This window comes from Lissotriton helveticus, chromosome 1_1 (assembly GCF_964261635.1).
Source record: "Lissotriton helveticus chromosome 1_1, aLisHel1.1, whole genome shotgun sequence".
Taxonomy (NCBI): Eukaryota; Metazoa; Chordata; class Amphibia; order Caudata; family Salamandridae; genus Lissotriton; species Lissotriton helveticus.
In genome coordinates, this window is record NC_136057.1 from 212470074 (window position 1) to 212495699 (window position 25626).

Genomic DNA, 25626 nt, shown 5'->3' on the forward strand with positions numbered 1-25626 from the left:
GTGCTTGTAGCTTCAAACTACTACAAGATGGCGGCACGTTTTCAACGTGGTGCCGGATGGCTCACCGCACGCTGAAGCAGCTGGGCGTCTCTCAGCAGCAGCAGACACAAAGGAGAAGGCACATCATGGAAAACACATCGCGCGACCACTAAAGGTGAGTGGCATGCGCTGAATGTGAATTTCAAATCTCAGTGGAACGGTTGTTTTAAAAGAATGGCACAGCAATAAAGAGAAGGCAAAATGTACAGTATCACAGCACACCAAAAATGCGGCCTCAGCGATGCTGCACATAATAAAATATGACAGTTCCTCAAAGATGCTCATGGTTGATTTAAATGCAGGAGTAGGTTTCGTGCACAAGATGTAAAAGCAGCTAAGGTTTTAAATCCCAATCCAAATGACATTAAGAGGAAAATTGCAGCTCCTCCACAATGAAAAACATGGCATAAGTAGCACGAAGAGCAATCACTGTTTAGCAGTCTGACAGTCAGTCAGAAATCTCTGTTAGTCATGGAATGAGCTGCTGAAATGCTGTAAAAAGGCACCTGCATTTACTGCAAATACTGTAACAGGTTTGATTATTGGCTCATAGTGGTTGTAATCAGAAGCAGTAAGGATACGCCTTCTTAAAGGTAGCAGGGACTATGTGTCAGCTAAAGGTATATAACCTGACATAGGCAGTAAGAAACACAAGCCCAGTAAATAGCGGTATATTTTAAAGGTAGGCGGAAACAGCAGCAGTAGGCTGTAGAAATCAGGAAACTTATACTCTGTCAATGGCAGCAGGAATCAGGCAAAAAGAAGCAGGTAGCAGGAAGCATATGTCCTATTTGAAGCAGGAGGTAGGAGTTAGTCAGGAAGAAGCAGGTAACAGGAAACTTACGCCTAGTCCATGGGCTGTTCGGTGAAATATGGACACTGGTGAGTGGTAGTTCCTCCTCACAGCTTCTCTGGCTCTTCTTCTTGGCAGTCTTCTTGATACAAAAGAGTTCTAAAGTGCAGAGGTCTGGGCCCCATTATTTACATCCCAATATCCGTTGATCTCCTAGGCAGAAGTGTCTGTGCCCAGCCAGAACCAGTTCTGCCTCGTCTGAATGAATGAATGAATGAATGAAGGAATCTACATTTCAAGCAATCTACATTTCTAAAGCGCATGGCTACTAGAAGGCCTCCCAGCGCTAGGAGCAGAGTCATCAAAGAACTACAGATGGTTTTCGAGGAAACAGAAAAGTTTTAAGAAGTTTTCGAAAAGACAGATAGTTATCCTCAAGACGTACATGATTAGGTAGCTGGTTCCACAATTTCGCAGCATTGTAAGCGAACAGCTGTCCACCACTCTGGGACCTTTTTTTCCAGGGAACTACTGCAAGATACTTATTCTCAGAGCACAGCGACCTATTGGGACTGTAGGGAGAGATAATAGTTCGGATAATAGGTGGACCCTTGGATGACATAATCTTATGGGCGATGCATCTGGAGCCACTCCTGCTCCCCAGCCTTCTGTCATCCAAACCCAGAAAGGCAATCCACATTCCAGCGGAGGCACACAGGATGAATGAGCAAGAAAATACCTACTTTATAAAAGTGGTATTTTCAAACACAGAATGTAAAAATCACCTTCACTAGAAGATGCATCTTTACACTTTGAGCTCAGGCATACTAAGCTTAATTTTCTTAACTAATTCCCCGTGCGAGTTATGTTTATAAGGTGTTATAAACAAACTTCCCATTCTGTCCAATGTGGAGCCGGTAGCCTTGCAATAGTGAAAAACGAACTTTGCTGTAGTTCACTATAAGGGCATGCCACACACACCAGGCATGTCCTACCTTTCACATACACGGCACCATGCCCACATGGGTACCCTGGGCTACCTTAGGGGTGCCTGACAAGTAAGAAAAGGGAAGGTTAGGGACTGGCAAATGTGTGCAAGTCGACATGGCAGTTACAAACTGCGCGCAGACTCTGCAATGGCAGGTCTGAGGTACCTTTTCAGGGTTACTCACGTGGGTGGAACAATCAGTGCTGCAGGCATACGAGTAGCATTTGATTCACAGGCCCTGGTACACTCAGTGCATGTTACTAGGGGCTATCAAGTAAATCAAATATCCAATCATCGAAACACCAATCCATAACACTCTTTATTACAGGACCACTTGCACTTTACCACCCATCAGCAGTTTGAAAAGTGCACAGTAACGCTACGCCAGCAAAAACAGAGTCAAAACTGAGAGGTCAAAAAGCAAAAACTCAGGGGAAACACGCCAAAAGATACCAAGTCTAACAATATTTTTTAATAAAGTGACCATTTTCATGTCTGTTGGTGATTGTATTTTTTATGGAATATCAGGCAGTTTTAAAGGGTGACCCAAAAAGCAGGAAACAACCTCAGTAAAGACCAGGTTGTGCACATTTTTGACCGAATGCACTGGCTCTCATCTCAAAAGAAGCATACATAAAAAATATGGGGCACCCAGTAATCCAAAGTGCAAGGGTAATTCACTACATACAGCATAGTGGGGCCGATTCACATAACAAACTTAAGACAAAATCCTAAACGTACTACTTTTGGTATTAACAGAAGTTAGGATTTTGTGTTAAGTTTGTCTTAAGACAAATTTAAGACAGACTTAAGACAAAATCCTAACTTAATTCTGTCTTAAGTCTGTCTCAAGACAAACTTAAGACAAAATCCTAACTTCTGTGAATACCAAAAGTAGTAAGTTTAGGATTTTGTCTTAAGTTAGTCCTGCCCGTTGTTCCCTTAGGAATCATTCAACTAATCACTGGCACATAATGTAAAACTGGTCGAAATGATCATGCATAATCAGAAAATCAGCACAACTGATGATTGATGTCCAAGAATCACAAAAAATGTCAAAGAGCAATCAAGGGGCCCGATTCACAGAATGAACTTAAGACTCAATCCTAAACTTACTACTATTTTGGTATTCACAGAATGCACTTACTACTTTTGGCATTCACAGAATGAACTTACTACTTTTGGTATTCACAGAAGTTAGGATGTTGTCTTAGGTGCATGTTAACAGCAAAATGGATAAGCAAACATTGCCAATGCCATGCTTCTCCATTCTAAAAACGCAGGGATGTGCCGTGGTCATAAAAATGCAGTGCACCCCTGAGTTTCTCTTAGCGCTGATGCTGAGTTCAGCTGCCTAGTACCAACGCTGGCACCCTTGCATATAGTGCAAGGGGGTCTGTGGTGAGGGGAAGATTTGTTTATGTGCAGGAAGGTCCTCCTTTCTGTACATAAACAATCTTTTTCATGCCATTTTGTAACAGCTATGTGTGCTGCTTAATGCAGCAAACATTGAAGTTGCAAAACACATTTTTTAGGTGATTGTTTATGTGTAGACAATTTGCTGTTTCTAAGTGTGCTGCACTAGGCAGCACACATGGAAACAGCAAAAACAAGAAGAAATAAAGCAATTCTCTACTTTTCACCTGTTTAAGACCATGGGGCATATTTACAAGTCCCGAACACAACCACAACTTCACTTTCAGTGATTTTGTGATGGCGAAAGGGGCCTCACCTTATTACAACGCAGCGTTAAGCCACTTAATGTGGCTTATTGCTGCCTTGGAAATGAGGCACCCTTTCACTCTGTATTTAGCGTGGAAGGGGAGGTCAATGCGTATTGTGGTGGGCGTTCCACCGCAACACCTATTGATTTTGATGCTGCCCCCTACTTACAAGAGCAGCATAAATAGGAGGCAGCGCCAAATAAAGATCAGGGAAAACCTGGCCTTAAACAGGGGGAACGATTAGAAATGCCTTATTTCTCCTCGTTTTTGCTGTTTCCATCAGTGCAGCACACATAGAAACAGCACATTGCCTATGATTGTTTATGTACAGGAAGGCTGTTATGCATCTTCAAAGTGTGCTGCATTAAGCAAACAATGAGGAACCTTCCTGCACATAAACAATCTCCCCACAACACAGGCCCCCTTGCATTATGGTGCAAGGGTGCCTGTGTTGGGGCTAGGCAGCTAAAGTTAGCGCAAGGGCAGGAGGAAATGCAGGGCTGCACCATACTATAGTAAATATCGAGCAGCCCTGCATTTCTAAAGAGACGAAGCGTCTTGTTAGCCTTCTTGGCTTTATGACACACTTCGCCACTTTATTGTAAATATGCCCATTGGTTTTCCCTGGTCTTTATTTTGGCGCTGGCTCCTATATAAGCCTTGTAAGTAGGGGGTAGCATCAACATCAATGGGTGTTGCGGTGGAATGCCCACCGCAACACTAATTGCCCTCTCCAATCATGCTAAATACAGCGTGAAAGGGTGCCTTATTAACAAAGCAGCATGAAGCCACATCATGTGATGCTGTGGTGGCGATACAGGCTTGTAAATATGCTCCTTAATCTCCCTTGAAACCCTTAAGGGGGTGATATGTTTGCCCTTTACAAATAGGTATTGTTTATTACTAATATGTACAAGGGGTCCCTGCCCATGGGATACAAAATAATTTCTTGAAAACCTAATGATATAAGCATGTAGGTTTCAATAGTCCAACAATCAATGGTATGGGTGGACTCCAATCAGTTGACGTTTTGACCCCTCAAAATGAATCAGTTGTGGTCCTCATCAAACCAATCTGGTTTCTGTTCCTTAATCTCATGTATTCTTTACAGAAAGATTCTGAATATGTTTGCAATGATAATTTTAGGCTCACTGTCACATGATGGTATTAACCTCCTAACAACGTGGGGCCCTAAGAGAAACAATTGCAGAGATTCCTGCAGCTAAAAAGAGCATAACTGCCAGACAGGCTTCTTGCGTCTAGAACCCAAACTCTGAAACCATATGAATCACCCAAACCATACTGAAGGTAAGAAATTAGATGATTTTCACATGCCCAACTAGTAATCATAGCCAAAAGAATGAGACCCCTATCTAAACAATAAAGTTGACAGTGGCGGCTGGCATGGCTCGCAAGTGGCGAGGCGGGCTCGTGGTGGGGGTGCGCAATGTAAAAAAAAAAACGAATAAACACTTAGCTTGCTGACGGGTTCATTGTCTCTGCTCCCTTTGAAAACTAAACATTTTCTGGTTGCTTTTCCTAACCAGGGTACATGGTTTGTCGCTGAGACAGCTTCACATATCAAAGCACTAAGGGGCATATTATCAAGAACGGCGTTAAAATTCTCGCCGGTTTAGGGGCACAAAACTGCTGCTAAAGCAGCGATAATGGGCTTGATAATATGCCCTTGAGAATTCCAATAGAAGCCCATGTTCCCATCAGAACATGGACTTCTATTGGAATTCTCAAGGGTATATTATCAAGCCCATTATCGCCGCTTTGGCAGCAGTTTTCTGCAGCCAAACCGGCGATAATTTTTAACGCCGTTCTTGATAATATACCCCTGAGCACTTTATTTTTTCTGCACATTTTACGTACCCCAGAGGAGGCAGTTTATTTGTCCATTATTATTAGCAATGGGGTTTCGAGCTCATGAGTTGGTGATGGCCTATTTGCTTTATTTAGGTACCATAGAAATTATATATGGAGTTTTAAACTTTCGGGCTTATTTACAAGCCTCTTGCACCACTTTTGCGTCATTTTTAGCATGGTAAAAGTGACGTACGGGTGGCACAAGAGCTTGTAAATAAGCCCCTATATTTTTGAGGTGTTTAAAATTTGTTGTAAACAGTAGGGGGCAGAATTACAAGCCACTTGCACATCCTTGCCCTCCACTGCGTCGCTTCTTTTGACGCAACGGGAGCGCAAACAATGCACCCAATTTACAACATGACGTATCACGGGAGATGCGTCACGTTGTAGGGAGATGGGTTACGTTGTAAAGCCCTGCGTCACATCATACTTGCGTCCGGTATAAGGTACGCAGGGTGGGCGTTCCCATGCAAAAAGCCATGTAGAACTGACACAGTGAAAATTACAACATTTCACAGTGTAACTCTATGCATTCACTGCATCACAATTCCTACGCCTGCTCAGACCAGTCGTAAGGAATGATGGAGGGTTTTTTGTATAGGACTCACCTATCTGTTGTGGCACATTTCTGGAATTACTCGCTTTCATGAGCAACTCCAGCAATGCACCACTTTTGTGCCAACAGATGCGTCAGTATTTCTGATGCATCTGTTAATCCTTGCGCAATGGAGCACTGTATTGTAAATACAACGCATCCATGGTAGCTCAAGGACATTTGGCACTGGCGCAAGGAAACTGACGCATCTATGCAGATGCGTCAGTTCCTTGTAAATCTGCCCCCAGGTACTTATATCAATTTGTATTTTACTGTTTTAATACTCACATGTTTTTTAATGAAAAAGTATATACGTAAACTTTTTTGTCTCTTTTGAGTCGCACACAGTGGCCATGTGCCTTATCCTTTGCACATCGCCTCTGACACTTTCACACCACTAAAGAAACTCCCAGAGCACCACTCTGATGAAGAAATATAATCATAATCATAAGATAAACTGGTTGAGCTGCCAACATAAATGCCAGAAAAATACCAGACCCATTCATCCGGTTGTGTCTGGCAGCCAAAAGAGGGAGAGTCAACAGTCTCCAAAAGGGGTTGTCTACAATACGACCAACCAGAAAAAGGATTACTATATTTTAATTCATAAGTGTGATCTGATAGAACCCAGGCCTCCTCCCCGATGACCCTTTTTATTTCTTTTAGAGCCTTATTATATCTAAAGTTATTAAAGGACACTTTGGTGGTAGAAAGAGATACTTGTGTTAGGGCAGAGATAAGCTTACGATGGGAAAGAGAACAAGCATGATCAAACCACTGTGAAGAATAGTTTGAATAAGCTTTGCAGAAAACAGTCAAAAAACTTTTTACATGCAAACAGATTCCATTTCAGGAATTGAGGGTCCGATTACGATGACGGTGGGACTGCCACCATCTGGCCGTTGGGTGGAGCATGGGTGTTCCCACCTATTCACACATGCATTTTGGCGCATTCCCAGATTTTCAATCAGTGGTAGACCTAGAAATGCATCAAATGCTACACCTTCCCAGAGGAGTGGTGACGAGGAGAAATATGTTTATTTCTTACAGTTTTTTTCCTCCAGAATGCAGCATACGTAGAAAGAGGAAAACACTTCAGGGGATTGCTTTTGTGAAGGAAGGTGTCCCATCCTGCACATAAACAATCCTACCTGCAACACAGACACTCATGCACACCGATGCAAGGGTGCCGGCCTTGATTGTGGATAGTGCAAGGAGAGGACAGAAATGAGCAATTTAATGTTAAATATGACGCATTCCTCTCTTTCCTTGTAGCACAGGAAGGTGGTTTGCTGTGTTGCGTGAACATTTGATAAATCTGGGCCTTAGTATGGGGTCAATACAGGAAGCACACCTGACCATGACGAATGTAAGAATTCACGGCATATGTTAAACACTTAGGGGCAGATTTATGATGACTGGCGCATCCCCAGGGATGCGCCAGTCATCCTGCGCCGCTGCTCCGCCACCCATGGTGCGCCGCATTTACAATGCGGCGCACCATGGGGCAAAAACGGCACAGATGCGTGACGCATCTGTGCCGAAAAGGTGGCGCATTGCTGGAGCTGTGTCACAAGCGCGTCGCAGCTCCAGCAAGGCTCAGGGGTGCCCCATCTCCACAATGCTGCGTCAAGACCTACGCCTGCTTCAAGCAGGCGCAGGCTTTTGACGCAGCATTGTCCTGAAAGTGACTGAGTGAAATCTTATAGATTTCACTCAGCCACTTTTGCGAGGCGCACCTGCCCCGGAACGCCCACCCTGCGCCGGAACGCCTCCTGATGGCGCAGGGCTTTACAACGTGACGCATCTCCTAGATGCGTCACGTTGTAAATAGGGCGCATTGTTTGCGCCGCCGTTGCGTCAAATAAAGTGACGCACCGGCGGCAAAAGGCCTTCATAAATATGCCCCAAAGGGTACTCCATAGCATACTCGCTCTGACATGTAAGACACTCTGCGGTGCTCCGCAGATAAACAAGCCGCAAACTAAGTAGAACTGTCCCTCAAGTCACTCTCAGATCTAAGCATTCCACATTTTTCAGCTGCATGAGCTGATCCCGCCACACTGATGAGTAGAGAGACGCGCCCTCCTGCATCCTCACTGGCTGCAGCCTAGACGAGCCCCTGGGAACCATTGAGCGGCTGCACTGCACGGTGCACGCATGCCGTGGTTTTCGCTACATCAAGCGTGAGTTTTTGGACGGCGGCTCATTCCCCGAGCTACCAAGCCGCATGGAGTAGGTAAGAGAAAGGTTTTTCCAAATGTACAGATCACTCTAGGATCATACTTTAACCCCATTTTTTGAACTGTAGAGACCAACGTGGGGTTCTTTTAAACTGTAGAGACTAACTTGAGTTTTATAACACGCATGGGTTTCGGTAACTTCGCCGCAGCTCACTACGCGCCGCTTAGTCGGCAGAGGCGCCCTTAATCGAATGGCTAAACATCCAGGGGCAGATTTACAAGCCCCATGCGCCACGTTTACGCCGCTGTTGCGTCACGCAAGGCGGCGTAAATGTGGTGCATCCCTACGAGGCATTTACAACGTGACGCATCTATGGAGATGCGTCACGTTGTAAGGCCCTGCGCCACATGAAACCTGCGTCAGGTTTCATGTAGGCGTTCCGGTGCAGGGGGGCGTTCCGTCGCAGGAACGCCCCTGAAAAGTGACTCAGTGAAATCTACAAGATTTCACTGAGTCACTTTCCCAACGCTGATGCGTCAAAAGCCTGCGCCTGCTTGCAGCAGGCATAAGGCTTGACGCACCACGTTAAAGATAGGGCAAGTTGGAACAGTGCTGGAGTTGCGTGCCGCTCGCAACACAACTTCAGCACTGCGCCATCTTTACGCCCAAGATGCGACACGCATCTGTTCATTCCTGCGCCATGATGCGCCGCATTGTAAATGCGGCGCATCATGGGTGGCGCAAGGATGAACTTGCGTGCCGTACCTTTCCTGGCGCATCTCTGCCGATTTGCAGAGATGCGTCAGGCAACGTAAATCTGCCCCCCAGCCAGTAACGGCTGATGAATGTACAGGCACACACCATTGTTGTGTCTTTAACTATAACATATACATCACTTCGAACCGGCTGAGCCCGCGCTTTTATTACCGCTGAGCCCGCACTTCAATAATTACTGATCCAACATACGACGCTCTTCGTCAAATATAGAGCGAACAGCTAATGCGTCCACTTTACTGACATATACATATTCAAATGACGTCTTCTCTGAGAAAAGCCTTCATTTATCATTTGTATTCTCTTACACAGGAGCAGTTAAAACGCTCCGTTGCTGCCACTGATAAGGATATATACATATTCTTTCACGCTGACACTAGACTAGTATTTTTGGTTTAGAACATATGCATTACATGATGTTGTTTACACAACCCTGACTAGCCCTTCTTTCCTTCAGACTCGTCTGTGGATTCATTTCCACCAACATCGGGAGAAACCTTCCCCATTGCTTTTAAACCGCTGTGACTATGGTACCACATAGATCCTCTCATCCTTTGAGAAATCCCATGTTCCACATGTACACCTATGTGTCATGCTCTTCTTCTTTGTAGTAACTCTGGAACCAAGCCTACCCTGGATTGAACCTTAACTGTCTTTCCTCGGACTCAAGTAGGTTCATTTAATTCCTCCTACTTAACAGACTCGCCACCCCTTAGTATCAGTTATTGAATCTCATCTGTCCCTTTTTAGGTGCTCCACCGTCCTCTTGAAGACCCCGTTGTGAGGCAACCACTCACCCTCCTTACCGCAGGGGTCAAAACGTAGACTGTCTTACTAATGACTCTTACATGCTCATAGAATCAAATGTATGGATTTCAAATACCCCTATGAGCATTGTACACAAAGGAAATATTTGACCTACATAGGCTGGAAAGGTCTATTTGTAAATATTGTGTATTGTTTTTTCATGTCACAAACACCTTTACCTTGTCCCCCACATGACAACTCACTATCACCACCCTGAATCTTCCTTCTCCTACACCTATGAGCACTAACAATAAGAAGTGCTAAGTGATCTGCTAATGCTTTGAATTACAATCGCATTTGATGCTGGTATGATTTGGAAATTAAATGTATGTGCTTTTGAATTTATTCCTATCTGTGGTGAGCTGATGCATGATTTTTTTTCCCTGTTCTGCTTAAACCACGTTTCTATTTGTATTCAATTATCTGACCATTCCGACCAATTGTGCTAACGTACTGTTTTAGTGACCCAGGTCGTGTGTGTTTTTTACTTGGGCTTAACCCCGTAAAAACTCAACACTCTTCAGAAAGCATGGCTCCCGATGGTTTCCTACGCCGACGATTCACAGCTTATAGTATTGGTCGTAGAACATCCACAGAGTGTGGCGAGCAGCTTCCATGCATGTTTGGCAGACATAGGCACTGGATGAGCAAACATTTTCTCAAAATCAACACCGAGAAAACTGAGGTACTGGAGTTTGGAAAAGGTCCATCGCTATGAAACAACACCTGGTGGCCAACGCAGGCAGGAGACTGTCCTCTTCTCACCACCAAGGTCAAGAACCTAGGTATAATTTTTGACAATCAACTCAATTTCTCACCCCAGGTTAACTGTCTAAAATCCTCCTGCTTCTACTTACGCAAAAGACTCCATAAGGTCTTCCCATTTATCCCTAAGATGATCAAAAAAACGGTCGTAGTAGGGCTCTTTATCTCAAAACTAGATTATTGTAATGCAATATTCATGGGCATTGACAAAGCCCAGAAAACTAAACTCCAGTCACTGCAGAACGCGGCAGCCCAACTACTGATGAACATACCAAAAGACCATTCCACCTCGGCTGCCATAAGGTCACTCCACTGGCTCCGGGTCCAGCAATGTGTCAATTTCAAGGCCCTCTGCATAGTACACAAGGCACTCTATGGATGTGGTTCAGCCAAAGCCAAAGGGCTGTTTTCTTGGTACGCCCCTTCCAAAGTTCTTAGATCACCTAGCTCCAGGTTTGTTAACATCCCGAAAATACGCACAACCAAATGGGGTGGACGAAGTTTATCACATTGCGCGGCTAAGCTCTGGAACCAAATACCAATCAACCTGCGACTGCAATCAAACCACATGACATTCAAGAAATCACTGAAGACCTGACTGTTTCCGATTAAATAGCTACCCTGAGCTCATGGCAGAATCGCGCCTTGTTCATTCACCCAGCGCCAAGAGGCCTCGGTATTCGAGCGCTTTAGAAGCTACTATCCTATCCTATCCTATCCTATAATGATGGATCACACAAGAGATAGAAATCTAAGAAGTGTTGGTTTTAATTAGAACCCGCCATTTATTAGCAATCGGGGGAGGTTCATAGTGAATTTCAACAAACTTAAGCAACACAGAAATTTAATTTCCAATTACAGCCATCTACTTATTGACAGATTCAAAGGAGTTTGAAATTAGAGCCCCAATTTTGATAAAAGAAAAATCATTAAAAGTATATTGGGTAGAATTTTCAAGTATTTTCCAACCTTCAGACGTTCCTAAGATTGGCCATCTCCTTCTTATTCAAGATATTTGGGTTTTTACTTGAATCACTTTTATTCATTTTCCTAGGAGGAAAAGATACCTGAGAATCGTGGGGAGCAGTGTATCAACCTCTTTCATTGGAGGTTTCTAAAATATGCAGGGATTGGATTGGAATGTATGAGTAATGCTAACAGGAAGATTCCCAGCTGTGGGAAACATTGCTACAGGACTCAGAAGGGGCAGAATTGAATGAGTACAATCTCTCCTACTGATGCACGGCCTCATTTATGAGAAAAGACGCATTGGTTCGTGAAAACAGCGGTGTCACTTCTCAATGCGCCCTCCTAGCGACATGATGGATGCATCATATTTACTGTTTGACACGTCATGTCACAAGGAATGACTGATATGTCAGTATTACTGACATATCTGTCGGTGCAAAACTGGTGCATTGCTGGAGTTGTGTCGGAAGCGTGATGCAACTCCATCAATGCAGGGGGAGGGCTATGATTATAGCACTGTGTCAGTCTTACGCCTGATATGAGGCAGACGTAAGATATTGATGCAGTGGCGTCCTAGAAGTGTCACACTGAAATCTCATAGATTTCAATGCGCCACTTTTACGAGGGTTTTTGAGGGGCAACGTCCACCCGGCACACATTATACCTGACTCAGGTATAATGTGGAGCACAGCATATCAAAGTGAAGATATCTGCATAGATGCGTCAATTTGAAGATTGACGCCACCAGTGCATCACAAAAGTGATGTACCGGCAGCACAAAAGTGACGTGGGGGCTCATAAATAAGACCCCCAATTTCCACATTTAAGGCCACCACAGCTGTGGTTGAAAATAAATTATTGCTAAACCGGAAGTATTCTGTTTGGCCTCTGTAGTGTCTTGAGACTGTGTGCATTAAGACTGTTTGCTGTCGTCCCTTTGAGGGTTGAGACGTACAAAGGACATATGCTGACACAGATCATCATCCTGGAAAGTCTATCACATGGGACTCGTCACACATCTTCCTCTGTGTTCTTCACCTCCTGAGAGCACGAACGGGGCGTCCCTGCCTGAAGTCCAGTTCAAGCCTCTGAGCCTATGTCATTGGTGCAGAATCAATGTTCAACCCCACTACCTCACACCACTCGATCTGGTCGACAAGTGTGAGTGCCTCGATGACTCTTTGAGGAAACATGATATTAATGTTGTTGTTAATTTTTATTTACTAAAGGAGGAGATAAAAGGGCATATTTACAAGCCCCTATCGCCACCACAATGTCACTTTGCAGGACGTTGTAGTGGAGATAGGGGCTTCACCTGATTCACAAGGTAGCGTTAAGCCACTTAACGTGGATTCACACAGCCTTGTAAATAAGGCCCCCTTTCATGTGATACTTAACGTGAAAGGGGTGGGCAATGAGTGTTGCAGTGGGCGTTCCACCGCAACACCTATTGATTTTGACGCTGCCCATATTTACAAGTGCAGCATAAATATGGGGCTGCACCAAAATTAAAATCAGAGAGAATCTGGTCTTAAACAGGCGCATTGATGAGAAATGTTTCATTTCTCCTAGCTTTTGCTGTTTTTATGTGTGCTGCGTTGTGCAGCACACAGAAGCAGAAAAATGCCATTGACTGTTTATGTGCAGGAAGGTCTCCCTTCCTGCAAATAAACAATCTTGAAAAAAAATTACATTTTGCAACTTCTATTAAGAAGCACACATAGAAGTCATTAAAAGACTTTTCCCCTCAACGCAGACAGCGTTGCCCTGTGGTGCAAGGGTGCCTGCGTTGGCACTAGGCTGCTCGATTTAGCACCAGTGCAGGGGGGAAATGCAGGGCTGCACCATAGTGCTGTAAATATGGTGCATCCCAGCGTTTCAGAAGTGGCGGAGCACGGCGTTAAGCCAAGTAGGCTAACTCTGACCTCTGCCACTTCGTTGTACACATGCCCCATAGTGTCTTGAGATTAGGTGTCCTAGGACCTTTGCGGTTCTGGGTGGACTCTAAAACAGGAATTACTTAACCTGCTGGGAGGTGTGATTATAAAAGTTATGATGCAATATGTGCAGTGTGTGGTTGTATGCTGAAGAATAAAGGCATCTGTTACAGAGCTTTGTGTGTGACGTGTTCATTCGCGTGCTCCCTGGCTGGGGAAAAACAACCTAGCCAGGGGCAGAAATAGGTGTCCTTTTGCCCATTTTACAAGAGTTTCAAAAGCAGATCAAAGAGACAGGACCAGGTTTAGACTCAACTGGAAGTGGGTGGGTGGAGGCAGGCCCTCCTGTGGCCAGTTCTTCGTCTGGCACCTCCCAGACAGCAGGAGTGATTTTGGCGCTATATTCACCATTAGGCGGCCTCCTCTACTCCTTCTGCCCGTAACAGCACAGGAGCATGGGAGGTGTACCTTGCTTCCAGGCAGTCGAACATATGTGGCAGTCTTGTGTCAATGAGGCAGGCTTATGTGCATGAGGCAGGCTAGTGTGCCTGAGGCTGTCTTGTGTGCACAAGTCAGTCTTGTGTAAACAAAGCTGTCTTGTGCAGAGGTGAAAGGAGACACGCCTGCCTGGTACCCCTCCCAATTATAATCTGTGGAGAAAGGGAGCCATTTACCAAGACTTGTGCCACCGGATTCTTATAAAGTGATTTAATTACCCGCAAAAAATAACTACCTAAATTAAAACCGAGAATAATTTCTTGAAGGAAAACCCAATTAATGCCTTTAAACGCTTTAGCCGCATCACATTTCATTATTGTTAGCGGTATAGCATTGGTAGTAGCCAAATCAATTGTTCAAAGTAATTCATGTGTGAGGTCATGCAAGTGCCTTCCCTTGATGAAGCCTTCTGATCCTCATGAATCAAAAGACCGATCACCCTCTCCAGCCGCTTAGTGATTAATTGTGTGAAGATTTAATCGTCTGAGTTGAGGAGGGAGATCGGCCTGTATGATTCACAAAGCTTTGGATCCTTATTGGGCTTCAATAAGACAATTATAGTTGCTGCTCGCCAGGACTCAGGCAAGTCTCTTCCGTCGATATAAATAGTATTAAACAGATCTAACAAAATCGGGATTAGTTCTTGTTCTAGCACAGAATAAATTTCATTGGGGAGAGCGTCTGGCCCTGCGCCTTTCCCTTTCTTTAAGTTATTGATAACTCTATGAATCTCCTCTGTTGTGAAAGGGGGTGATATCTCCTCCTTAAGCTGATCAGTAAGGTATGGGAGATCTAAATCTTGTAAAAAGGCGGCTATTTGTTCCTCGCTCGGGGTTAAGTTTTCTGTATATAACTCTTGGAAAAAAGACATAAATGCTTGCTTGTTCCCTGGTTCATCTATAACAACCAGTCCGATGTCTTGAGATTTAACTTCTTTGATCATATTCCTTGCATAGTCAGCCCTTGTTTTCCAGGCTAACATTTTGCCGCAGCCTTCACCGTACTCGTGATTCGCAAATTTACTCGCTTCCCATCTTTTCCTTACTTTAACCTCCAAATAGTCCGCTAAATCATTTTTAGCCTTTGTTAACTCTGTTTCACTGTTTATATTCTGAACTTGAGCTAACTTTCCCTGTGCCAATCTGATTGCATCTTCTAAATCCCGTAAGTCTGTCTTCTCTTTTTTGTTAGAAAACGCACAAATTCATATCATGCTTCCTCTAAAATGTGCTTTAAATGCATCCCAGACTTTATCTAGAGGAGCTGAATTAAGGTGAAATAAGAAAAACTCGGATGGGGTCGTGGCCTGGCGGCGACCAAAATGGCCGCCTAATCTCGCACCGCTCCGGAGGCGATCCTGTCGACCCCAATATCCGCCACTGATCCGCTGCCTGTGCGGCATCTGCTGCCGGAACCGAGGAGCCCTTCTCCTCCGACGCTCATTGCTCCCTCCCCGGTGTGAAATTGAGCCCGGGTGTCAGAGATCCGGGCCTCGGCGTTTCGAGGCCGACCGCGGCCCCTGCAGCACAGACCCTGCGGCGGAGCACCGGCATCGCATGCAGCGGGGCGCGAGGCGGAAGCGCTACACAGCGGCTGGGGGCAGCACATGACATCAGGGAACCCCGGACCGCGGACAGAGGCACCTCCTGCCGCCCGGCTTTTGAACTGGGCGGGGCCCGGGTGGCAGTGGTTGGGACACCGGGAGGCGACCTGTCTGAGCCCCCGGTGTTTGGACTTGACGGCTGGGAACGCCGTTGGCGCCCTGCGGCTTGCACATCCGGAACTTTGAGACTCCTGCGGGGCTCCTGAGTGCCTGCCCTGGGGCGGTGTGAGCGCTGTGGGCCCCACCAGAGTTGCGGTGAAGCCCAGCACAGATTGGGAGCCTGCAAGAAGTGTGAGGAGGGACCCAGACCTCGGGTCTGTGCCGAGGCTCGGTGGCCTTCGAAGGGGACCCCGGCGGGGGGCCCCTGTCCTCCCGGCCCCGGAGGGAAGGAGGTGCACCTGAGGGGCGGATGTGGCTGGCCCTTCTGCACCTGTGGCCTATGATTGGGAGGCCCCAGTGAAAAGTGGACGACGGCCCGGATTGGCCCGGCACCGCCCAGTGTGTGGACTGTCTCGTGGCGTGGTGTGCTTGGCACGGAGTTGGGGCCCTGGGATTGGGCCCAGGTCTATGCGGCTGCCCGTGTGGAGGTGGACTGGACAGTAATCTCCTGACCCTACTCGACTGTTGGTGGGGCTCGTTGGACGGCGGGGCCCCCTTTACTGAGGGCGGACGCGCTGACTGGACCCTCTTCTGTGGCTCGGCTTGCCGGGCGGGGGGGCCTGCTTTACAGGTGGAGGGGTCCGCGCCGGCTGCACTGACTGGCCATGCACGACTGGTCGGGGACCCTGGTTTGGCCCTGCCTGGGTGGCGGTCTGGTGGAGTGACGTGTGAGCGGACCATTATTGAGCAAGTACTCAACTACCGCGACCGGGACGCAATCCTGCAGGTGGCGCGGCGGCACGGAGATTTGCGGGTGGAAGACACCACGATCCGTTTCTTTCCGGACTTTACGCTCAAGGTCCAGCAGGAGCGCAGATCGTTCGACGCAGTCAAGAAGAAGCTGCGGGAGTGCGACCTTCGCTACATGATGTTCTTCCCGGCACGGCTTAAGGTGCTGGGAGAGGGCAAATCCTTCTTCTTCACCACCCCAGAGGAGGTGCACACCTGGCTGGAGGGGCGCGGGCGCCGCCGGAGAGGCCCGGATGGCGAGGGCAGTTGGAGGAATTCGGCCCCCCGTTCTCCGGCCTCCTCTGTGGGTACTCCGAGGGATGTGGGCCAACTGCGCGATGATCTGTCCCTGGGGGTGCAGAGGCGGACCCGCAGCCTCTCAGCGTCTTCGGCTCTGGAGTGAGGAATCAGACTATTTCCACTTGGACTGGCGAGCTCCTATGGACACGTAATGTATGATGCTACTGTTACTGCATGCCACAACCATGCTTGCTCCTCGTTCTGCTCTTTCATGCAGGGGAGTTGCTGGGTTTGCTTTGTGCAAGGGTCCTGTTAGTATCGGGCTTGAGGGGACTATTGAACTGGTACTGGCTATTTGCCCTTACCCTAGCGGGCGGTACCAGGACTTTTCATTGGGGGAGGGTTCCTTATTCTTCTTGGGCCCCTGGTTCAGGCTGAGATGTTTGTTGGGCTACGTATGGAGTTATATGGTGGGTCTGAAGGGGAGAGCCCCGGAGGGTGGGATCGACTGCACCACACCCCCTAAGGTTATCGTTTTTTTTCCTTTCTAGGGCTACAGGCGCTCTGCTGATTGGGGATGTCCGGCGCTGTTGGCTGGAATAGCAGGGTAGCAGGGTGGGGGATTGTTGTGGGGGGGACATGGGGGGCTTGGTTCAGTTATTCATGTGTGGTTTTTGTATTCTATCACGGTTCTTATTCCATCAACATGCTTGTGGGGCGGTGGGAGCAGGGGGAGGGAAGGGAAGGCTCTTTCCCCACCAAGGACTGACTGGAGGTATGGTAGACACGCACTCACCTAAGACGCAACATAGCAACATCTTATCCTGGAATGTGAACGGCCTGCAGAATAAAATTAAGCGGACGGTTGTTCTGCAATACCTCCGCAGACATGCTCCTGATGTTGTCCTCCTACAGGAGACGCATCTGTTGGGGAATCGTTGCAGGGCCTTGGACAGATTCGGGTATACCCTCCGTGCACACTCTGGTTTTACGACAGGCTCAAGGGGTGTCGGTATACTTATCAAAAAAGTCACTGCCATTGGTTCTGGGAAAAAGTTGGTTTGATCCCCTGGGTCGCTATGTGGTACTATCTGCACTCTGGGAGGGCCGCCCTCTGATCTTCTGCTCACTTTACATACCCCCAAGGTTGCACACATCCACTCTACCAGAAATGGGGCGGTTGCTGCTGGATTTACCTCCGGGGACGTTAATACTGGGTGGTGATATGAATGATGTGATGGCCAGAGATTTGGATAGGTCGTCGCCCTTGCTGGGTGGGGGGGAGGGCTCGCCACCTCAGGGACTTTACGCAAGCAATGGGTCTCCTTGATCTATGGCGAACCATTAACCCGCCCCTCAGACAGTACACGCACCTCTCGGCGGCCCACGGGTCCTCCTCTAGGATTGACTATATTTACACACACTCAGAAAGCATGAACCTGTTCCGAGATGGGCACCTCCTGGCCAGGGTAATTTCAGACCATGCACCGGTGGGGGTCCAGCTGTTGGGGCCCACTCGAGACTGGAGCGTCCCCCCTCGGCTTGATTATTTTCTCTTTAGAGATAAGGACTTTTAGGAGCGCTTTGGGGAGAGAGTGGACCAGTACTTCGCTGAGAACGTAGGCTCTGTGGATTCCCCTGGGATAGTGTTGGAGGCCTACAAAACCGTGGCGAGAGATTTTGTACAAGCCGAAGTAGGGTGGAGACGTAAGGATAAATATGCTCAGGTGGAGCGTTTAGAGGCGTAGATTATGACTTTAAACAATGAGACAGGGCTTACCCCAGACCAGGATCGAATTAGCCAGCACAGGGCACGCCTGCTTAGCAAAGAGGTGAGGGATCTCCAGACGGACCAAGCGCGGGCACATGCATTGGCCACCCAGAGCAGAGTGTATGACATGGGTGATAAGGCGAACAGAATGATTGCCTGGTTAGAAAGGAGGGACCGGGACCGTAGCTGGGGGCCGAATATAGGGCACCCAGATGTATCAGTGAGCACCACCAGTAAGGCCATAGCGGAGGATTTTGCACGCTATTATGAAGTGGTCTACCGCTCCCACACGTCTCGTAATGGCCAAGAATGTCGCGACTTCCTCGCCCTTTTGCAACTGCTGGTCCTGGAAGCGGTGGACAGGGATGTGCTGGAGGCTGAAATCACAGTCAAGGAAGTGGAAGAGGCCGTGGGGGATTTACAGACGGGGAAGGCCCCGGGACCCAACTGGTTTCCGGCGGAGGTATTTAGCTGCGTGGCCAGCCGCGTTGCACCGCATCTATGCAACATGCTTCTTGAGGCTTGGGACGTGGGTCACCTTTCGCGGATCTGCGCCTGGCCTCGATCGTGGTGATCCACAATGCGGGGAAACCACGTGGTGTTTGTGGCTCCTACAGGCTATCTCCCTCCTCAACTACGAGACGAAGGTTCTTGGAAAGATCCTAGCTACGCGCCTGGGGGTGGTAATCCAGTCGCTGGTCCACCCGGACCAATCGGGCTTCATGCCCCACTGGAGCACGAGACTTAACCTGCGCCTGCTGTTTGGGGTCCTGCAGACGGTTACGGCACCGGAGGCAGCTCCGGCGTCCTTCCTCTCCCTTGACGCCAATATGGCCTTCGACAGTGTCGAATGGTGTTATATATACGCCGTACTGGAAAAACTAGGTTTCGGACCGAACTTCTGTTCATGGGTGAAACTGCTGTATGCGGAGCCTCTGGCACGGGTCCGAGTGAATGGGGCCACGTTGCGTGAGTTTCGATTGGGACGCGTACGAGACAGGGCTGTCCCCTGTCTCGTACCGTCTTTGCCCTGGCACTGGAGCCGCTGCCGCACTGGGTGAGGACGGACCCTGGTGTGTGGGGGATAGCAGTGGATGGCGGCTGGGAAGAGCATATTTCGCTATACGCCGACGAATCCTGCTATACCTCGGGATATGGATTACGCCGACGGCCTCGGAGTTCCTCCGGCTTAACGTGCAGCCGCAACTCGATCGCTTGCATGGCGACGTGCAACACTGGCGCAACCGGCCGGTCTCCCTTATGGGGAGGGCGGTACTCTTCAAAATGATGGCCCTGCCACGGCTGCTATATGTGCTGCAGATCTCCCCCTTCCCGCTCCCGGATCAGGTTTTTAAAACGGTGGAGGCGGAGCAGTGCTCCCTTCTTTGGAGCGGTGGATGCCCATGGATTGCCCTTGGTAAGTTGCAACGCGGTCCCTATGAGGGGGGGCTGGCGGTCCCGGACATCCGCCTATACTACTGGGTGGCTCAGCTGGCCAACGTTAACGGCTGGGTTTTTGCCCCGCAGGAGGACCCGGCATACCGGGTGGATCGGGCTGCCATGGGTGCGGGTACCTATCTGGCGGCCCTTTACTCCAGGACAAGGCGTAGTTTACCCTTACCCCCCCAGACTGTGGTGGTGATCCAAATCTGGAAACGGGCAACGAAGTTGCTTGGCTGGGAGAAGAAGCTTACAGCTCAGACGCCCCTATGGAAGGGGGACTTCCTGAGGGAAGTAGTTAAACTCCGCGGTTTGCACAATTGGAGCCTCATTGGCATAGACCTATTGGGCGATGTCTGGAAGAGGGGACAAATGGTGTAATTCGCGGCTTTGCAGTCTGAATTCCAGATGGGGAATGGCAAATTTCTCCACTACCAACAGCTCGCGCATGCCATAAATTCACACTTAGCTCAAGGGGACCAGCTACCTGAGTACGCCCCACTCGAAGACAGACTGCTTCTGGACCCAATGATTGATAAGGCCATCTCACTCACCTACAAGAAGTTGATCAATAACCTCGCGGATCCACTTGGCCCGCTGTGGGAAAAGTGGGAATCTGATTTGGGTTTGCTAGAAGACGACGATTGGAGCGAGGCCTTACAATGCCCCAGGGAGGTAGCAATTAGGGCGAGATTCCATTTGGTACAGCTTCGTATACTCCATAGGTCTTACACCCCACGCACGGTGCAATTTACAATGGGATACATGACATCACGTTTCTGCCTGAGAGGGTGTGGGTACGAGGGCACATTTTTCCACATCCTCTGCGACTGGCCCAAAATTCACTCCTACTGGGTCGGGTTGACAGCCATAATGGAGGAGGTGGTTGGGGCGGAGGTGCCGCTGGAGGCCAGGTTGCACATCTTGGGAGTCACGGGAGAGGTAACATGGCCCAAGGGAGAGAAGATGTGGTTGGCCTTCGCGAGTATGGTGGCTAAGAGAAATATCGCACGTCTCTGGGGGAGTGACCTACTACCAACAATAGAGGAATGGGAGCGGAACCTGGACTGGTGCCAGAGGGCAGAGAAGGTCATATACCACAGTAGAGGTTGCCCCAAAAAATGGGAAAAGATCTGGCAGGCCTGGAGAAGATATAGGGGAGAGTGGATGGACGCCTCAGAGGACGAGTAGAGAGGCTCTGCCGGGTCGGGTATCGTCAGTGGATTGTCTATGTTTTCTCCTTGTAGGGAGGCTATGGTTTTTGGCTCGGCTTCGGGCTGCATTTTTCGAGGGGGGGTGGGGGATGAGGGTGTGTCAGGTGGGTAGGTGGTTGGTTGAGAAGGGGGCGGACTGAAGACAGGAGTTTTGCTAGAGGGTACACTGAATTGGAGGTGGAACATCCCAATACCTGTTAATGATTGGACTGATGTGATTTTTACACTGTAAACTACATCTGCTCTTACACTGCTCCTAAGTGTGTATTATGATGGAACTGTTTTTCTTTCAATAAAAAGATGTTTAAAAAAAAAATCAAGGAAATAAGAAAAACTCGGAGACAGACTTCTTTAGGTTTTCTATTATTGTACTATCCAATAGAAGAGATCTATTTAGTGTCCATCTTTTCCCCTCTGAATTCCTCCTTAATTCTAGATGTAATAGTACCACTGAGTGGTCAGAGAGGTGTTCTGGTATGTGACAAACCTTACTGATATGATTACTGATTGAAGCTGATATTAAAAAAAAGTCTATTCTTGACCTGGCCATGTTTTTTATTATGAAAAGTATATCTATCTGCGACAGTTCCAGATTTAACCCCTTTTATAGACCAGATATCGACTAGTCCTAAGTCGGTCATTAGTTACTTTGCTGCTGCCCTCATTTTTGGGACTGCAGTCATTCGCCTCTTTGATGTAGAATCTTGTGTTGGATTTAAAGTTATATTAAAATCCCCCCAAATATGATCGGTGCATTAAATTCAACTAAATGTAGAAATACATTTTTTTGTGGTCCCGGGTCATCTAAATTGGGGCCATAGTAGCCAGCAAATATTGTCCGTCTCCCCTGGAAATTTATCTTTGCGATTACCCATCTGCCTGATGGGTCAACCTGTGTTTCCTCTAATATGCCATTTGTGGATTTCCTAATCAAAATTGCCACTCCCTTTGTTGTAACCGTTTGTGACGTGCATATACAGTGATCCACCCATGGTTGGTATCTTATTATTTCTAGCCATTCTTCCTTGGTTAAATGGGATTCCTGAATAAATATAACATCTGCGACAGAAAGCTTAAGGTACTTTAGAATTTTTTGTCTTCTTGAAGAAACCCTCAGACCGTTGACATTCCATGTCATAACCCTCAGGCAATTAATTCTTGTTTGTAATGCCATGCCTTAAGAATAAAATAAACAAAAGAAAAAAGAAAGAAACTCTGACTTTGACTATTACTTTTAAGTCACAAACAAAATGAGGCTATAACAATTGAGGACACTTTTTTTTTGTTTTTCCCCATTGCTCCCCCACCCTTGGTGGAAATTATAGTTTTAGGGCCCGATTCACAGAATGAATTTAAGACTCAATCCTAAACTTACTACTATTTTGGTATTCACAGAATGCACTTACTACTTTTGGTATTCACAGAAGTTAGGATTTTGTCTTAAGTCTGTCTTAAGTCTGTCTTAAGTCTGTCTTAAGTCTGTCTTAAGTTTGTCTTAAGACAAACTTAAGACAAAATCCTAACTTCTGTGAATACCAAAAGTAGTAAGTTCATTCTGTGAATGCCAAAAGTAGTAAGTGCATTCTGTGAATACTAAAATAGTAGTAAGTTTAGGATTGAGTCTTAAGTTCATTCTGTGAATCGGGCCCTTAGTGTTTCCCACACATTCCAATTTTTTGCCTGTGACCCCCAGATCCTTCCCCACCCTCCCGGGGGACCTCCCATTCTTCTTGAGGTATAATTACACCTCCATTTGAACTCTCTCTACCGTAGGGCTTTAATAATACTTAGCTTATTTTTATGACTGAGCTTTTAACTCATCCAGAAAACTTCTCACTTCATTAGGATCCCGAAAGTTGTGCATTTTATTATTCAGCATGACTCTCAGTGATGCGGGGAATCTACTTTTTGCTGTGGCGACAAGGTCTCTGAATTCTGAAATAAATGTACCCAATTCCCATTGGCGGTCAAGTGTAGTACGTGAGATGTCTGACCTTATACGGTACTGCCAATCGTCTTTTTTATATGAGCCCGGTAAGTATCATTTCTTTCAGTGTGTATGATTTGAAATTCACCAAAATTCTTCTCGCAGCCTTCCTGCCAGGGCGAGTGACAAAAGGATTGCGATGAACTCGCTGTATGTCCTCCTCAAGGGAAACTTGGTCAATGTCAGTATTCTGCTCCAGAATAAGCTTAGTGACAAATGTTTTAATATCCCCTCCTTCCACTCCTTCTGGGACATTTAATATTCTAATATTGTTGCATCTTGCATTATTTTCAAGTTGTTCTATCTTGTCTCTCAATTCCTGCTCATTTTTCTGGAGTTTATTAGTTCCCAGCTGGTTAACCGCTACTTTTGCCGCAATATGCGCATACGCAGTCTCCATAGTTGTAACCCTTTCCACTAAACCATTGAGCTTCTCCTCCAGAATCCCACAATAGTCTTGAATTTTTTTTATTCTCCTCCAATAACTCACAGTGGTTATGAGTCTTTTTTTGATTCTCCTCCGAGGTTACAAACCGATGTCTAATCTCAGTTAGCATTGTTGCCATTAGCTTCCCCAGATCTTGTGATTCCTCCCGTATGGGCAATGGTTCTCCTGCAGTACTTTTTTCAGTGATTTTTTCGGAAAGAGGAGGAGGAAGATTAAAGATTGTTCCCTTTGAGGACTTTTAGGGCCTTGGGCACTTAAAACACTCGGCCCCATCGTTTCAAAGCCAATATCCTTTCCCATGCCCACCAGTGGATCAAAACTATTTTTTATTGGAATTTGTGCAATAATATCCTCATGTATGCTGGACTCTGGGGGCAAACTCATTTTCCTGCCAGGTATCATCTGTGACCCCTGTGGCTCTATGCTCGTTGAATTCATTTGATTGTGAGGGTGAGAATCAGGATTACTAAGTAGCAGATCTTGTGACTGTACTTTAAAGTACGATCGTAGAGAGGGGGTGATTTTAATTTTTTTAGCTTTTTTATTACTCTCTTTCCCCTTCCCTTTCTCTCGTCCTTCCAATTTTAAAGATGCTTTTTTAATAAGTTTTTGTGCGGGGCCAAAGTTACTATCCTGCTCTATTTTATTCTGAGATATTAATACAGGTGTAGCGGCCGAGGAACAAGTTACCTCTGCGCTGTACTCCTTTAACTCTTTGGGCGAAATTATCCGCACCTCAGGTTTAACTCTTGCGCCCTATATACTCACTGTAGGGTCCTCTGTACCCCAAATCCCTCTACTCCTCAGCGTATATCTGTTAATAATAGAAGTAGTTCCCTCCTCCTTTCCCACCTTTTCCGCTATACCATCTTGGGACTGGGAGCCCTTTTCTTTCTTTCTTTCTTCCTCTACCTTTACTCCTCTTTCTACCTACCAGATCTCTAGAGGTAGTGAAGCCCCCCACTCTACTGCTTTCTGCGTGTCCTTTAATTCCGGAGATACACCCCTCTTTTGCCTCCTTACCGGGCTCATAGATCCTTCCTTTAAGACCCCTCTGGCATTCCTCTTCTCTTCCCGAAAGTTGAACTTGTCCAGTGCCAAAGAAGAAAGCAACTGTGGTATACTACTGACTCTTTCCCCCCCTAGAATCACTATATGGGATCTAGGATAATGTGCGTTACATCCTTGTGCTCGATGAGGATCCCCCACTCTTGCTGCGGCAGTACGGCACCTTCTGAACCATGCCGCTGCTACTGCCCAAATTCCTTCTGAAACTGCCGTTATTACTTTCTATTTTTTTCCAGGCTGACCGCAGTTTTCGAGGGGCGCCCGTTTTCAGAAAGAAAGAAAGACCGGTATAGCTATACTAGCTACCGGAGGGGACCAGCACTACCCTCGGCTATTTTCCGCTGTTTTGCCATGGTTCAAAGACATAGAAACTAGCCACACCTCTGCTCTTTGATATCTACACTGAGCCGTTAGCCACAAAATTGAGGCAATGTCATGATATTAGCCTCTTTCAATGTAATGGGTGGAAAAAAAACTAGGCTTATATGAGGATGATTTAATGATCTGCACGGGTCATCTGCAAGATTCAATAAATGCCATCTGGGATACCCTAAAAAATTTGGGGGAGATTTCAGGATACGCAGTTAATCAATCCAAGACAGTAGTGATGCAATGGAACACACATTATACCTGTGATCAGATCCGACAAAGTATTAGATATCTGGGGATAGAAGTAGTGCTGAACATAGATTTAATTGCAAAAGTACATTTTGATAAAATAACATGCAAAGTCAAGTCTCAACTTCACAAATGGGATTCACTGCCCCTGTCCTTCTTAGGAAAATCGAATTTGCTAAAAATGGCAATTCTTCCAAAATACACTTTTATTTTTATTTCCATACCCCTGGAATTCAGGAAAGAATGGATAGCTAAGATCCAAGGCCTGTTTTCAAGTTTTATATGGGCAAAAAAGAAACCCCGGATAGCTTGGCGAAAGCTCAGAGAGAGAAAGGAGGAGGGGGGAGTAGCCACACCGGACCTTCTGCAATATCAAAGGGCGTTCCACTTAAAAATCTTCAGGC